The sequence below is a fragment of the Podarcis erhardii genome (assembly GCF_964252035.2).
Source record: "Podarcis erhardii genome assembly, chromosome: 13".
Classification (NCBI taxonomy): Eukaryota; Metazoa; Chordata; class Lepidosauria; order Squamata; family Lacertidae; genus Podarcis; species Podarcis erhardii.
In genome coordinates, this window is record NC_138502.1 from 45,485,379 (window position 1) to 45,501,148 (window position 15,770).

The 15,770-nt window shown below is 45.2% G+C and overlaps 1 protein-coding gene across 1 annotated transcript in view; it reads left to right on the forward strand.

Moving 5' to 3' along the window:
- Positions 1-15,770, forward strand: part of PARM1 (prostate androgen-regulated mucin-like protein 1) — a 37,095-nt gene that overhangs the window by 760 nt on the left and 20,565 nt on the right. The gene's annotated exons all lie outside the window — the stretch shown is intronic.

The following is a 15,770-nucleotide window of genomic DNA, read 5'->3' on the forward strand; positions in this document are numbered from 1 at the left end:
TGTCCTCGTGGGCGGGGGGGGGGCACTTACTTATCGTCAAATATTTGGCGGAGAAAGAGGAGAGGTGGTGTGTAAAATCGAAACTTAAGCGTTGCAAAGGTGGCTCTCTTGCTGGTGAGAGCAGGAATATGAAGCAAAGGGTGCTGTACCGTGCCCAGAGTTTTACTCAGCAAATTGCAATGGACCCGGGGGTTTATTTCGTCTCTATTAGGTAGGTATGGCTAAGCTGGCTGCTCCCTTGTCATGGGATAGCAACTAAGAAGCAAAGGGTTAAAACAAGTCCCTAATTTTCCCTTCTGTGACCTGTCACAGAATACCTGTGAAAAGTTCAGCTGGAGGGGCAGTCATTAATAGCAGAGGGCTATTTTCATAACTTTTGTAAAAGCCTACATCTAAAGTGACTGCGTCCAACATATATTTGCAAATGCACCTATTGTTTTGGCGTGTTAGTTGAAAAGCCAGGATTGGCTGCGCGTCAAGTATTAATTGGGTGGCAAACTCACTTAGCTGCTGTTTATTCCATTTATACATGGATCAGTGCCACAGTTAGCTTCTTTCCTTGTGTTGCTACATATATCCTATCCTTCTTAAACCCAGATCAGTTTCCAAAATATTCATTAGGCTATTTTAAATGCTATACTTAAACATAGCAACATACCAGATACCTATGCAAACCATATAACTGTAAATAAATCCCTTTTAGAATCATGACATTTTAGAGTTTGGAGATCATTGCAGGGGGTTGGACTAGACAACTACCATTCTATGAGTCTATAGCTCCCTATTTAGTGTACTTCTGAGAAAACATGAGTAAATCCTAACATAAAATATTAGCATTGCACTGCAAGATTTCCATAACTGGTTAACAGTAGTAGTCACAACATCACCCAGAAATAGCAGGCTAACAACATTCAACTCTTCATCACGTAGGGCAGGCATAGTACAGCAGCGCAAACAGAGCTGTGTAGACTGTATTCCACGAGCTAAAAAAATAAGTTTGTACCCAAGTTGTCCCATTTCTCTTCAAGTTTCTTTGATAATCCTTTTGGTGGGTTCACCATTCCCTTTGGCATCCTGTCTCCGCCACCACTTTTTTTGTTTCATAGAGATTCCACGCTGGGAAAGCTGAATTGTAACCTATAAGTAAAGGTAAAGGACCCCTGACAGTTAAGTCCAGTTGCGAACGACTCTGGGGTTGCGGCGCTCATCTCACTTTACTGGCCAAGGGAGCCGGCGCTTGTCTGCAGACAGTTTTCCAGGTCATGCGGCCAGCATGACTAAGCCGCTTCTGGCAAAACCAGAGCAGCTCATGGAAACGCCATTTACCTTCCCGCCGGAGTGGTACCTATTTATCTACTTGCACTTTGATGTGCTTTTGAACTGCTAGGTTGGCAGGAGCAGGGACAGAGCAACGGGCGCTCACCCCGTTGCGGGGATTTGAACCACCAACCTTCCAATCGGCAAGACCTAGGCTCAGTGGTTTAGACCACAGCGCCACCCGCACCCCACTGCCACCTGTGTCCCATAACCTATAGATTATGCCTATTGGATAGATTTGCCTAAATCTGTTTCTGCTTCCCATCGCCATTTCTTCTTCTTTTTCATAATTTTTTTGGCTCATGCAAAGCTTGATGAAGGATGAAAAACTAAACCCCCAAACATTGGAGTGCCTCCCCTGAATACCAGGAAAAAAAATTCAGAAACTCCTTGGACTTCTGAGATTTCAGCAGGTGTTGCCTGCATACTTCCAAGCACACTGCTCCATAAGGGAGGGTTAGAGATTTGCTTTAAAAGATGGGGTGAAGACTGCAGTCCTATACACACTTACCTGAGGATACATTACACTAAACTCAGTGGAACTAGCTTTTGAGTCAACAAAGCTGACTTCAAGCTCTCAGTACCATATTATTGGGCTTTTCTGTGCTTCTTTGAAGCATGCAACTTTAGAGGGAAGCAGCCTGGCTGCCACAGGCTGGGGTTCTTCAAGTCACAGGAAAACTCAAGAGAGGGCAAAATTGACTGGGTGGTGCTGTGAGTTAAACCACAGAGCCTAGGACTTGCTGATCAGAAGGTGGCAGTTCGAATCCCCACGAGGGAGTGAGCTTCCGTTGCTCAGTCCCTGCTCCTGCCAACCTAGCAGTTCAAAAGCACATCAAAGTGCAAGTAGATTTACCTGGCGGGCAGGTAAATGCCGTTTCCGTGCGCTGCTCTGGTTCGCCAGAAGCGGCTAAGTTATGCTGGCCACATGACCCAGAAGTTCCCTCGGCCATGAGTGCTGCAACCCCAGAGTCGGTTACGACTGGACCTAATGGTCAGGGGACCCTTTACCCTTTACCTTTACAGTGGTACCTTGGTTATCAATCCTAATCCATTCCGGGAGCCCGTTCAACTCCCGGAACCATTCGAAAACCAAGGTGTGACTTTTGATTGGCTGCAGAAACTTCCTGCACTCAGTTGGATGTTGGCTTCCGAAAGACATTTGCAAACTGGAACACTCACATCCGGGTTTGCGGCATTCGTGAGCTGATTTGTTCAGGAGCCAAGCCATTCAACAACCAAGGTACCACTGTACTGGAATGGTTCAGGCCAGCCAGCCCCAGAAATAGAGTTTCTCCCAAGCAGTACTAAAAGAATGGTTCACTTTGTATTGGAAGTTTCGCGCAGTTTATCAGGTCAGTTGCCGTCACCAAAGCAATTTGCCTTCAGGGTCCAAAAATAGTAAAATTCCATTGCTCACCGAAGGTGACTGTCACAGTGCAAAGTACGCAACCATGAGATGTTTTTTCCCCTTAAGAAAGAGCGGATAGATGTATTGACCGACCTACAACATCCAGTAAATAATTGAAAGCAGCCAGTGTTACAGCAGAAGGTCAAAATGTTCAACATACGATTCGGAGAATTACCTTTACAGAGTAACTCAGTACAAGATTTTGTTCTTGAAGGGAGCTTGGGAAAGGGATGACGCCTTGCTCGCTGGTTGGCAGAACTGCCACAGCGTCAGAGAGAGGCAAGGCTGTGATCTTTAACAGATGTGTAAAAGAAGGAATTTTGGCAACTCCTGCAGCCAAGCTGGTGCCAAATGTCTTGCTCTGCTTTCCTTTGAACCACATCAGTAAGGACGAGGGGTGGGTGAGTCTTGTCATCTGGGCAGCCCAGGACCTCCAGACACAGTGCCCAGACCAGCGCCCCAGGGAGGTCATTTCAGTGCTGCTAATGCAACGGTTTGGCTTCACCCTCAGAGGCACACCCCATTGTCTCCTGTGATGCCAGCAAGTGGGTTTATACTGGACCATCCCCACAATAGGACGCGGGTGGCGCTGTGGGTTAAACCACAGAGCCTAGGACTTGCTGATCAGAGGGTCGGCGGTTCGAATCACCGCGACGGGGTGAGCTCCCGTTGCTCGGTCCCTGCTCCTGCCAACCTAGCAGTTCAAAAGCACGTCAAAGTGCAAGTAGATAAATAGGTACCGCTCCAGTGGGAAGATAAACGGCATTTCCGTGCGCTGCTCTGGTTCGCCAGAAGCGGCTTAGTCATTCTGGCCACATGACCCGGAAGCTGTATGCCGGCTCCCTCGACCAATAAAGCGAGATGAGCGCCGCAACCCCAGAGTCGGCCACAACTGGACCTAATGGTCAGGGGTCCCTTTATCTTTACCTATCCCCACAATATTCCACTTCATTTGTTTTCTTGCTACGTTTCCCAAGGTTAACCATGTTCCTGCTGTCAAGAGGGCTGTACTTGCACTGTACAGTCTTCCTCACACTCTACAATTTAGCTAAACACTGTTAGTCGCAAGCAACTCACTCAAAACAAGTCGCTGAACATGTTTGGGGCTGCAAGCTGTCTCCAAAGCAGCACCATCAAAGCTGTGCTTTTCGTTTTCCCAGTTCCCGCTTTCTGGATCTTTTCGACAGCGGTGGCAGGCGGCGTCTCCCCATTCTGATGCCTGTTGTTGCATGGTTTTGTGGTTGCCTGGATACAGGAAGGCTTTTCTGCTTGTTGACATAATTTGCGATAATTTGCCCTTTCCTTTGTTCCTGCAGTATTTATTGTTGTACAAAACAACCTGGGGACCCGGGACTTTTAAGCCAGTCTTGGGACAAGCCCAGCTTGATGAAAGGTATCCAGCAGCTTCCACTGTCACAAAGTATTTTGCAAGCTCACTCAAACCTCGTGCTTTGCTTCAGAGCACAGTTCCTGACAGTACAAGCCCATATGGCGCTTTGTCAAATCTTCCTCTCAGATAATCAGCTGCTGTGAGTGGATCACTCTGTCCTTATACAGTCATAATTCGGGTTACAGATGCTGTGGGTTGCACATTTTCGAGTTGCACAACACACTGAACCAGGAAGTACCGGAACAGGTTACTTCCGGGTTTCGGCGCATGCTCAGAAGCACTAAATCGTGCTTTGCACATGTGCAGAAGCGCCAAATCGCAACCTGCGTGTGCACAGACGCAGCATTGCGGATTGCGAACGTTCGCAACCCGAGCATCCACTGTATTGCATTTAGGCTTTGTCAGAGATCCGGTTCCTTTTTTTCTTGTTAGCATGATGTATGTATAGACACCTGCTGATGAAGGACAGAATTGTAGGGTTGGAAGGGAACCCCCCTCCCCGAGGGTCATCTAGTCCAACCCCCTGCAATGCAGGAATCTCGACACGCAGCCCTCCATCCATTTGATAACTTTTCATGCACCTGACAAAGTGTGCAGTAAAACGGTTGCACCTTCAGTGTGATTCGGCCTAAGTGAATTCAGCTATGTCAGCCTGGATAGCTCAGTTGGTTAGAGTGTGGTGCTGATAATGCCAAGGTTGGAGGTTCGAGCCCTGCATATTCCTGGATTAATAATAATAATAATAATAATTTTTTATTTACACCCTGCCCTCCCCGGCCAGAGCCGGGCTCAGGGCGGCTAACACTAATAAAATCACAGTAAAAACATAATAGGGGGAAAAGGGGGGGGACCAATTTAAAATACAGGTTAAAATGCAATTTAAAATGCAGCCTCATTTTAATGTAGCTGATAAATCAAGACCATAAGGGGAGGGAAACATAAGGGTCAGACAGAGTCCAAACCAAAGGCCAGGCGGAACAGCTCTGTCTTGCAGGCCCTGCGGAAAGATGTCAAGTCCTGCAGGGCCCTGGTCTCTTGTGACAGAGCGTTCCACCAAGTCGGGGCCAGCACTGAAAAGGCCCTGGCCCTAGTTGAAACCAATCTAACCTCCTTGAGGCTCGGGACCTCCAAAGTGTTGTTTTTTGTGGACCTTAAGGTCCTCCACGGGGCATACCAGGAGAGGCGGTCCTGTAGGGGCTGGACTAGATGTTCTTCCGGATCCCTCCCAACTTCAATTCTATTATTGTTTCCGGTTTTCTAAATAATCAAGTTATTTTGCAAAGAGCCATCTCCTTGCAATCCAAAATAACATTTTTAATCTTTCTCCCCTGGACTAGTGGTCCCGGGCCCTAAGGAAGTTAGATTGGCTTCGACCAGAGCCAGGGCCTTTTCAACTCTGGCTCCGGCCTGGTGGAACTCCCTGCCTCATGAGACCAGGGCCCTGTGGGATCTGATTTATTTCCGCAGGGCCTGTAAGACAGAGTTGTTCTGCCTGGCCTTTGGCTTGGAGCCAATTTGTTTCCCTCCCTCCCTCTCTTTCTTTTTTCCTTTCCTTCTCCTCCTGCAATGAGGCTACATTTTAATATTTTAATGTTTCCATATTTTAATGTTGTATTTTAATTTTGTTTTTAAGTTGTAATCATTCAACTTGTTTTTATTATTGCTTGTAAGCAGCTCTGAGCCCTGCCTTGGCTGGGTATAAATAATTAATAATAATAATAATAATAATAATAATAATAATAATTATTATTATTATTATTACCACCTGACTTTATGGCATCCTCTGCATGCTGAATGACTTTTGGCACCATGCAATTCTTGCTTAGTTATCCTGTAACTTTCTAGGTCCAAAATTCACCAAGGAAATTGCAGGACACCTTAGCCTTTTGTGAACCTTGCTCACGTGAAAAGGAATGCAAACTTTCCTCCTTGCCCCTACTTACCTGGACAGTGAAAACAGTTTATTGGCTATAAGTCCTACCTTTTAGTGAGCGTTTATGAGATCATCAGGGAAACCTGCTGACCCAAGGCTTTGCGAATTTTCTCTTTTCACCATGACACTTGGATCTTAAGATTTTTATTTTACCTCAATTTTGTGGAGGGCAAATAGATACCTCTTTCCTTCTTGAATTAGGAAGCCTGGCTCTGACTGCATCTAGTCCGTTGTGACTTGCCTGAAGTGGGAGAAATGAAATATAACAATGGAACCTCTTCATTTTGTTTTTTCTTTTTAAAAACAAAACAAAAACCGCTTCTTATCCAGTGGTACCTCGGGTTAAGTACAGTGGTACCTCGGGTTACATACGCTTCAGGTTACATACGCTTCAGGTTACAGACTCCGCTAACCCAGAAATAGTACCTTGGGTTAAGAACTTTGCTTCAGGATGAGAACAGAAATTGTGTGGCAGCAGCGGGAGGCCCCATTAGTAAAGTGGTGCTTCAGGTTAAGAACAGTTTCAGGTTAAGAACGGACCTCCGGAACAAATTAACTACTTAACCTGAGGTACCACTGTACTTAATTCATTCCAGAGGTCCGTTCTTAACCTGAAACTGTTCTTAACCTGAAGCACCACTTTAGCTAATGGGGCCTCCTGCTGCTGCTGCGCCACTGCGCAATTTCTGTTCTCATCCTGAAGCAAAGTTCTTAACCCGAGGTACTATTTCTGGGTTAGCAGAGTCTGTAACCTGAAGCGTATGTAACCCCAGGTACCATCTTTCAGGGCAGATTTACAAACCTTTGGATAAACATAATAAATAAAAGCACAATCAGAAAACAACACAAGCCTTTATAAAAGCCCAAGAGAATGACAGGGTGTCTGGCTGGGACTGAGCCTCGCCGGGGGGGGGGTGTTTAGAAGATAGGAGTGGTGTGTAGAATAACTCAGCTGGCATTGCACATGACTGCTCCTAAGGAATGCGTGTGTGCATGCAGTTTTTAAAATTATATTTATTTTATTTCTCTGTTTTTCTTAAAAAAATTTTTGACAACAATACAAATCCAATATTACAATAAACAAAAATGTTTTGACTCCCTCCCCCTCCCCTTTTGCAGTTTCTTCATTACTCCAATTATTAACTACTCCTTGGTTTCCTTTTAAGTTTCATTTTAACTGTTTGGTTCAAGTTAATCCTGCTAATGAACTTTGGTGCGTACAATGGCATTTCAAATAATCTACAAATTTTCCCGTGTCTCTCATAAAGTTTCTCTCCTCTTAGTTCCTTATTGCTCCCATTACAGTGGTACCTCGGGTTACATACGCTTCAGGTTACATACGCTTCAGGTTACAGACTCCGCTAACCCAGAAATAGTACCTTGGGTTAAGAACTTTGCTTCAGGATGAGAACAGAAATCGTGCTCCGGCGGCACGGCAGCAGCGGGAGGCCCCATTAGCTAAAGTGGTGCTTCAGGTTAAGAACAGTTTCAGGTTAAGAACGGACCTCCGGAACGAATTAAGTACTTAACCCGAGGTACCACTGTAGTTTAATCTGCCACTCCTCCTTGGTTGATACAGAATCTTCTTTCCATCTGCGCAAGTGTGATCCTTCTGACTCCTGTAGAGCTGGGGAACAAATCTGGGGATCCATTTCTGATCGATGACCTCCAGGTTCAGTAGAAAAAAGAAATCACCACATTTCCTCAGTGATAGCCTTTCCACCCCACCCCCACTACTATATACTACTATATTGTAATGTATATGTATATTATATATACATTAAGCGTACATATAAACAAACAAACAAACATATAAACATTATACACACACACACACACACACACACACACACAGTGTGACTGGAATCCCAAGTCTACCCAAGATTATATCACTCTATATTGAGGTGAGATGGGTAGCAATTTCTCAGTTTTTTTGAGGGGGGGGGAGTCACCTACCATCACCTCTTGACATCTTTTCAGCCCCTGGCAGAATATGTTTTAATTTTACAGGTGTTTCAGCGTTACAGGTTTCCTGCATTGGAAGGGATGGCATTGGCCAACGGTTCCCAACCATTTTTTTGGCTATGCCCTACCTAAGCATCTCTAAAACCTTGATCCCCCCCCCCCCGGTGACATATAATTCGGATTAGTCAAAAAGTGAACTCTTATTCACGTGGAGGAAGCCCAAAAGGCCATTCACTGTTAATAACTCATTCTTTAATTGCCCCCCTAAAAATCAGATTGCTCCCCTGTGGAACCATGGGACTAGGCGACCCAATTCTATAATTCTATGATCCCATGATGCTAAGTTTCTCATCTGTGGTAGAATTTGCAATGGGTGCTTGTAGCCTGTTGTCAGTTTTACTGTTATAATAATATTATTATAATAATATATTATTTATACCCTGCCCATCTCGCTGAGTTTCCCCAGCCACTCTGGGCAGCTTCCAATCGGGTGTTAAAAACAATACAGCGTTAAATATTAAAAACTTCCCTAAACGGGGCTGCCTTCAGATGTCTTTTAAAGATAAGATAGCTGCTTATTTCCTTCACATCTGAAGGGAGGGCGTTCCACAGGGCGGGGGCCACCACCAAGAAGGCCCTCTGCCTTGTTCCCTGTAACCTCCCTTCTCACAATGAGGGAACCGCCAGAAGGTCCTCGGAGCTGGACCTCAGCGTCCGGGTAGAACGATGGATGTGGAGACGCTCCTTCAGGTATACTGGACCGAGGCCATTTACGGCTTTAAAGGTCAGCACCAACACTTTGAAATGTGCTCGGAAACATACCATTGTGTTTGTTTATCTGTTGACACACTCCTGTTGTCGCTGGGCTTTGGCACGGCTTCTGTAGACTTCCGTGAGTATGTCTTGATGCTAGGGGAGAGGCATAAAAATATTAAACAGGTAACCTAACTCCTATGGGCCAAAGCAAAACACTATATTTGTGGTGTTGGCCTTCTCACCTGTCCCTGCTGCACACAGAGACGCATTCCTCTATACACAGAGAAAATAGATTCCCTGCTATATATGCACACTCAGCCACCATAGTGATAAGCAGTCTGTCCCCATCCCCCCCTCCCAGTTTTACATAGGGACAGCTGTTTCCTGCAGAAACCACGCATGTGTTCACATGCCTTGTACATAAATGAGATACCAGCGCCGTGTGTCTAGAAACGAACTCTCAGCACTCAGCAATACAGTGGTATTTCAGTTTAAGAACAGTCCTGTTTACGAACGATTCGGTTTACGAACTCCGCAGCGTCCTGGTTTGCGAACTTTACCTTGGTCTAAGAAGGGAAGCTGAATGGCGGAAGGGCACCGGAGGCCTCATTAGGGAAAGCGTGCCCCGGTTTAAGAATGGACTTCTGGAACGGATTAAGTTCGTAAACCGAGGTACCACTGTACTTAATAATTCTGGATCTATTCTGGTTCCCACCAGAAAAAAATGTGGCACTTTGCTTTGACCCTGTAAGAAATCCATTGCTATTCTTTTAAAACCTTAGATGACTAGTTGTGGGTCCTGCCCCTTTTCTGAATAATGGTTCTTCAAATCCCTGTAGGCTGCAACTGAGATTTAACTGTTAAGGCATTTTCTTTTTCTCATGCACTGGAAAGAAGCTTGTTAAATGCAAGCCTTAAGAAACAAACACTCCATTTTGAAAAGCAGGGTGGCGAAGAATAATTTAGAAGGATTTGATGCCATGAACTGTTGTCTTAATGAGATCAAAGCTCATGCTGAGATGAAAAGCTACAAAACGAGCCAGTTGCCTCATTATGGGTTTAAATTCTGAACTAGTGCCCTGTTGCTGCTTTAATGTACAGGCGGGTGACAGCAAACTAAACAATTTCAAGAATCAGAAGCCTGGCTTCTGGGACCTGAGGGCACTGTGGTGACATGAAAAGAATAATCATTCAATAATAAGTTCAACATTTAGCAGCATGGCTTTTGAGCCCACTCGAGAACCCAAAATGTTTGCTTTTACAGTTCTTTTTGGAGTGCCCCCGCTATAGAGCTGATATCTTGAGTTCTTGGGGTCAGTAGAGACGCAATTCCATCTCCTTTGTTTGGCAACCCTTGAGAAGCCATCCCTTTAAAACCGCTTTGGACAAAATGGGAACTGTGTGGAAGGACGGTACTGTCTCTCAGGCCAGTACTTCCCTCAGACTGAGACAGGGCTCCACGATCTTTTCAGGCTCAAGGGCGGAACATTCCGGAAATATAAGGAACCGTCACAGTCACCAAAAAATGTACCCATTTCACAGAAGAAGGATATTGTTGTTCAGTCATTTAGTCGTGTCCGACTCTTCATGACCCCATGGACCATAGCACGCCAGGCACTCCTGTCTTCCACTGCCTCCCGCAGTTTGGTCAAACTCATGCTGGTAGCTTCAAGAACACTGTCCAACCATCTCGTCCTCTGTCGTCCCCTTCTTCTTGTGCCCTCCATCTTTCCCAACACCAGGGTCTTTTCCAGGGAGTCTTCTCTTCTCATGACATGGCCAAAGTATTGGAGCCTCAGCTTCAGGATCTGTCCTTCCAGTGAGCACTCAGGGCTGATTTCCTTAAGAATGGATCGGTTTGATCTTCTTGCAGTCCATGGGACTCTCAAGAGTCTCCTCCAGCACCATAATTCAAAAGCATCAATTCTTTGGCGATCAGCCTTCTTTATGGTCCAGCTCTCACTTCCATACATCACAACTGGGAAAGCCATAGCTTTAACTATACAGACCTTTGTCAGCAAGGTGATGTCTCTGCTTCTTAAGATGCTGTCTAGGTTTGTCATTGCTTTTCTCCTAAGAAGGAAAGGCAGTGCTCAAATTGGCAACACACACAATGTCCTGAACTACCAAAACACAGGGGAAAACAAACAGGCAATACCCAACCACCATATGGTGGTACCAAAATAATAATAAATAATAAGGAAAGCAATATACACCATTCCCCCCAAAAAACACCCACACACAGACCACCCCCAACACAACAGGGATTCCAGCAGAGAATGAAAAGAAGGTGGGCTGGTGGTTGGCCTGCACTTCATTTCCAGTCAGTCCAACCACTGTCCCAAAAAAATTTAAATGTCAGCCGCCAAGGACAGCGGGTGCTTCAGGCAATCTGTTCGATTGAGCATAAACCCTGATTTGTTGGCACAAAGTTTGCAAGGAGGTTAGACAGCATCAACTATATATTGATCATTCATTCTGATTTGCTTGTGGGGAGGTTAGACGATTCTGCGCCAAGGAGTTGTTTTTTTGTGTGTTTTTTCAATTTTTTCAATTAATTTTCCAAATTTATAACAAACAGATAGGAAAAAGAAAATCAAAAAACAAACAAACCAACAAACATTTATCCTGATTATAGTAATTCCACGTTTGTTAACATTGTTAAGTGACTTTCTCGAATCCCCCTGGCTGAGTTTCCATATAAATCATTGCAATAGTTTTCCAAAAGTATTTTCACATAAAATTTACTTGGTCAATTAACGTCTTACTTTCTTTTCATTTTTAACTTTAACATAATATTTTACACATCACATTTTCAAATCCCAGACCTATTTGGTACTCACAAGTAATTCTGTTTATATTATCTTAAGATATTTAGCTAAATAGTCTTTGAATTTCTTCCACTCCTCTTGGTGGTCCTCCTCCCTCTGGTCACGGACTTTTCCGGTCAGGTCAGCTAGCTCCGAAAATTCCATCATCTTCATCCTCCATTTCTCCACGGTTGGTACTTCTTGTAATTTCCAATTTTTGGCCAGCAAAATTCTAGCTGCAGTTGTGGCATACACAAACAATCTAACATCTTTTGGGGGCAACTCCAAACCTATTATGCCAAGTAGAAAGGCTTCTGGTTTCTTAAATGTATATTTCAACATTTTTTCCCAATTCATTATATATCTTTTCCCAGAAGTCTTTCACCTTGGGGCAGGTCCACCACATATGATAAAAAGTACCTTCTTTTTCTTTACATTTCCAACATAGGTTATCAGTCTTATGGTGAATCTTTGCTAATTTTACAGGGGTTAAGTACCATCTATACATCATTTTCATAACATTTTCCTTTAACACCGTGCATGCAGTGAACTTAACCCCTTTCCTCCACAACCTTTCCCAGTCTTCAAACATTATATTGTGTCCAACATCTCTTGCCCAATCTTGTGCCAAGGAGTTGTTATCCCACACTTATAGAGTGCATTTTCCCATGCCTTTCCCCATAGCTTTTGCTACACAGCCCGCTTTTAAATGCATATTCATAGTGGAAACACCGTACAAAAACAGGCTGTGTGCTGTCACAGTCGAGGCCAAGCCTGCCAGCGAATTATCGGCTGGCTTGCACAGTGCCTTAGTGACAGAAAGCAGAGACCAGTAAACTCAATAAAATAGGCCTGGCAGTGAAGCTTATTAATGTGGTGATAGGATGTCATCTCCTAAGCAGCAGCTGCCCAGAACTATAGAGCTATAGAGAGTGATTTACGCAAGACCGACAGGGATGCGTGACTCCAAGAATATGCAATCTAATTACTTGGAGGGAAGGCAGACTGCTCTCAATCGTTAACAGATAAGTCTTTCTTACAGGAAACTTAGAATAAACCTTCCCTTCAACTCTCAGTATGCTGGGGGAAAAGATTATAGCTCAGTATTGCTGTCCCTGCAAAAAATATCATCATGCCAAATCCTAGGATTTTCAGAAAACTTTGCGTGGCAGCCAAAAAGGCACAGAGGGGATTGAACCACTTCAGGGTACAGGTGGGGGCATGTTTAAAAGTCACCTGCAGATAGAAAATTGGTATATCAAGGAGAATATTCTGCTGGAATTCTCCCCGACAGCTGGTTTTCCAGGTGCAGGGATTTGGAGGGCAGAAATGTGTGGCAGGGCATTTAGTCATGCAAATTCCGGTCTGATGTGGTACACCCTAGGACCTACCGTATTTTCCGCTCCATAAGGCACACTTTTCCCCTCCTAAAAAGTAAGGGGAAATGTGTGTGCGTCTTATGGAGCAAATGCAGGGGGGAGGCAGGCAGGAAAAGCCCCCAAACTCCACACGGCTCTTGGGGGAGCCTCTCCCGGGCAGGGGATGAAGGCTCCCCTTGCCCAGGAGAGGCTGCGCGCAGCTAAAGAAGAAGCCAGGACAGCGAGTGGGATCCCGCTGGCTTTGCTCTTTGGGGCTGGGGGGAAAACCCGGGCTTCCCCCGGCAGCCCAAAGAAGCTCTGGGAGAAGTGGACAGGTTTTTTTCTTGATTTCCCCCTCTAAAAACTAGGTGCGCCTTATGGAGCAAAAAATACGGTAGGCATAGGTTTAGCATCTCAGCGAGAATTTAGTCCTCTCAGGCAGCATGTTCCGGTGGTTGTCATCAGTTCAAGATCAGAACTGGTTGCTGTTGTTACAGTGGCAAGTGGGTTTGAGTGCCTTTCTACCTAACCCATTATGTGTGAATTTAGAGACTCGCTGTTGTTTCCCCACATGCTATAGGGCTGTTGCATCAGATTGATTGCAGTTTAGCATATAGCCTCTCAAGCCTTCCATCTCCCATAATGCCTTTCTCCAAAGGAAAGTCTTAATAAATCTATGCTGGTGCCAATTCTGCAATATAACGCAGCAGAGAGTTCAGGCGCATTAATCTCAATCGATATAAAAGCATCAGAAAACAAACTCACTTTGTCGTTCCCCTCAACTACCCCTCAGCACTTCACTTTGGCTGGATATGTGCTTTATGACATTTATGCCTGCCTCAAACACAGCAAGGGAAAACCTGAATGTAGTAAGTGCTTAGAATCATAGAATTGGCCCTCTAGCTGTTTTGGGACTACAGTTCCCATCATCCCTGACCACTGGTCCTGTTAGCTAGGGATGATGGGAGTTGTAGTCCAAAAACAGCGGGAGGGCCAAGTTTGGCCATCACTGAGCTGGAGAGTAGGCCTATAAACAAGTTCTTATTGGCAGATGGACAGTTCCAGCGAAGGAAACGACAAGTGAAAAATAATAAGCAACCCATGTTTTAACACTGCATTGCAAAAGTGATTATTAGCTGCAGAAAGGCGATAGTGTGTTCTCTCAACAAAATAATAAAAACACCTGGTTCCTGCAGCTGTCTGATTTTAGTATATGCCCATCATATGGACAGAGATGATCACAAGGGCAATTCACACCACCTTTGTCCATTCGTAAAGACTTGGCGTGAGAGAATTTGCTCAGCGGTTAAAACAAAAGCTTAAGTTTGATTTAAAAATAGGAGAATGCACTGGGGCTCACAGGTCATCAGCGTGTGGGGAGGGAATGGGGTTCCCTCCCTCTGTGCTGACCCTTTGCTCCAGCCTCCCTCTGTCTTGCAAAGTCTCCCTCTTCCCTTTTGCCCTTCCTTACCTGCCAGACAAGGGATGCGGGTGGCGCTGTGGGTTAAACCACAGAGCCTAGGATTTGCTGATCAGAGGGCTGTGGTTCGAATCCTCATGATGGGGTGATCTCCCATGGCTCGGTCCCTGCTCCTGCCAACCTAGCAGTTCGAAAGCACGTCAAAGTGCAAGTAGATAAATAGGTACCACTCTGGTGGGAAGGTAAACGGCGTTTCCATGCGCTGCTCTGGTTCGCCAGAAGCAGCTTAGTCATTCTGGCCACATGACCTGGAAGCTGTACGCTGGCTCCCTCGGCCAATAAAGCGAGATGAGCGCCGCAACCCCAGAGTCAGCCACGACTGGACCTAATGGTCAGGGGTCCCTTTACCTTTACCTGCCAGACCGGCTCGCGCACCAAGACTTGGTAAAGAAAGGGCAAGGCAAAGGGATAAGCAGCACTCCTTCTTACCTCCCTCATGCACCTGCTAGATCCCTCTGCCAGCAGGTAAGTTGACCACAGGTGTTTTGTCCAACACTCTTCACCCTGACCCACCTTCCCAAACCATCGATTGGCGGCACCTGCTGGTAGAAGGTTGGACATTAATATTGAAGTCACTTTGGAAATACAGTCGTACCTTGGATGCCGAACGCCTTGAAACAAGTATATTTCGGCTCCTGAATGATCAAAAACCGGAAGTGAGTGTTCCAGTTTTCGGACGATTTTAGGAAGCTGAACATCCGGCGCGGCTTCCGATTGGCTGCAGGATGCTCCTGCAGCCAATTGGAAACCACATCTTGGTTTTTTAACAGTTCCGGGAGTCGAATGGACTTCTGGAACGCATTCTGTTCAAGAACCAAGGTACAGCTGTGCTACAAGTTTCATCCAAGATTCTATATACAGTGGTACCTCGGATTAAGTACTTAATTTGTTCTGGAGGTCCGTTTTTAACCTGAAACTGTTCTTAACCTGAAGCACCACTTTAGTTAATGGGGCCTCCCGCTGCTGCTGCGCCGCCAGAGCATGATTTCTGTTCTCATCCTGAAGTAAAGTTCTTAACCTGAGGTAATATTTCTGGGTTAGCGGAGTCTGTAAACTGAAGCGTCTGTAACCTGAAGCGTATGTAACCCGAGATACCACTGTAACTGTTATATAAGCACACATGTATGCTAAAATTTGTTCCAGCGACCTCTTCCATTTGCGCAAGGTGTCATTCCATTGGAAACATTTTCTGTCATTTCTCAATGTGCTCAAGTGCTTGAACCAGAGGTCACATTTACGTAAAACCCTCAATTTGAGATATCCCGATGCTAGGGGATGGGATCCACAGAGCAGATAAAATAAAAGGGAAAACAGAAGAATTTTTAAATAATAGCATCTACTGCCGCCATT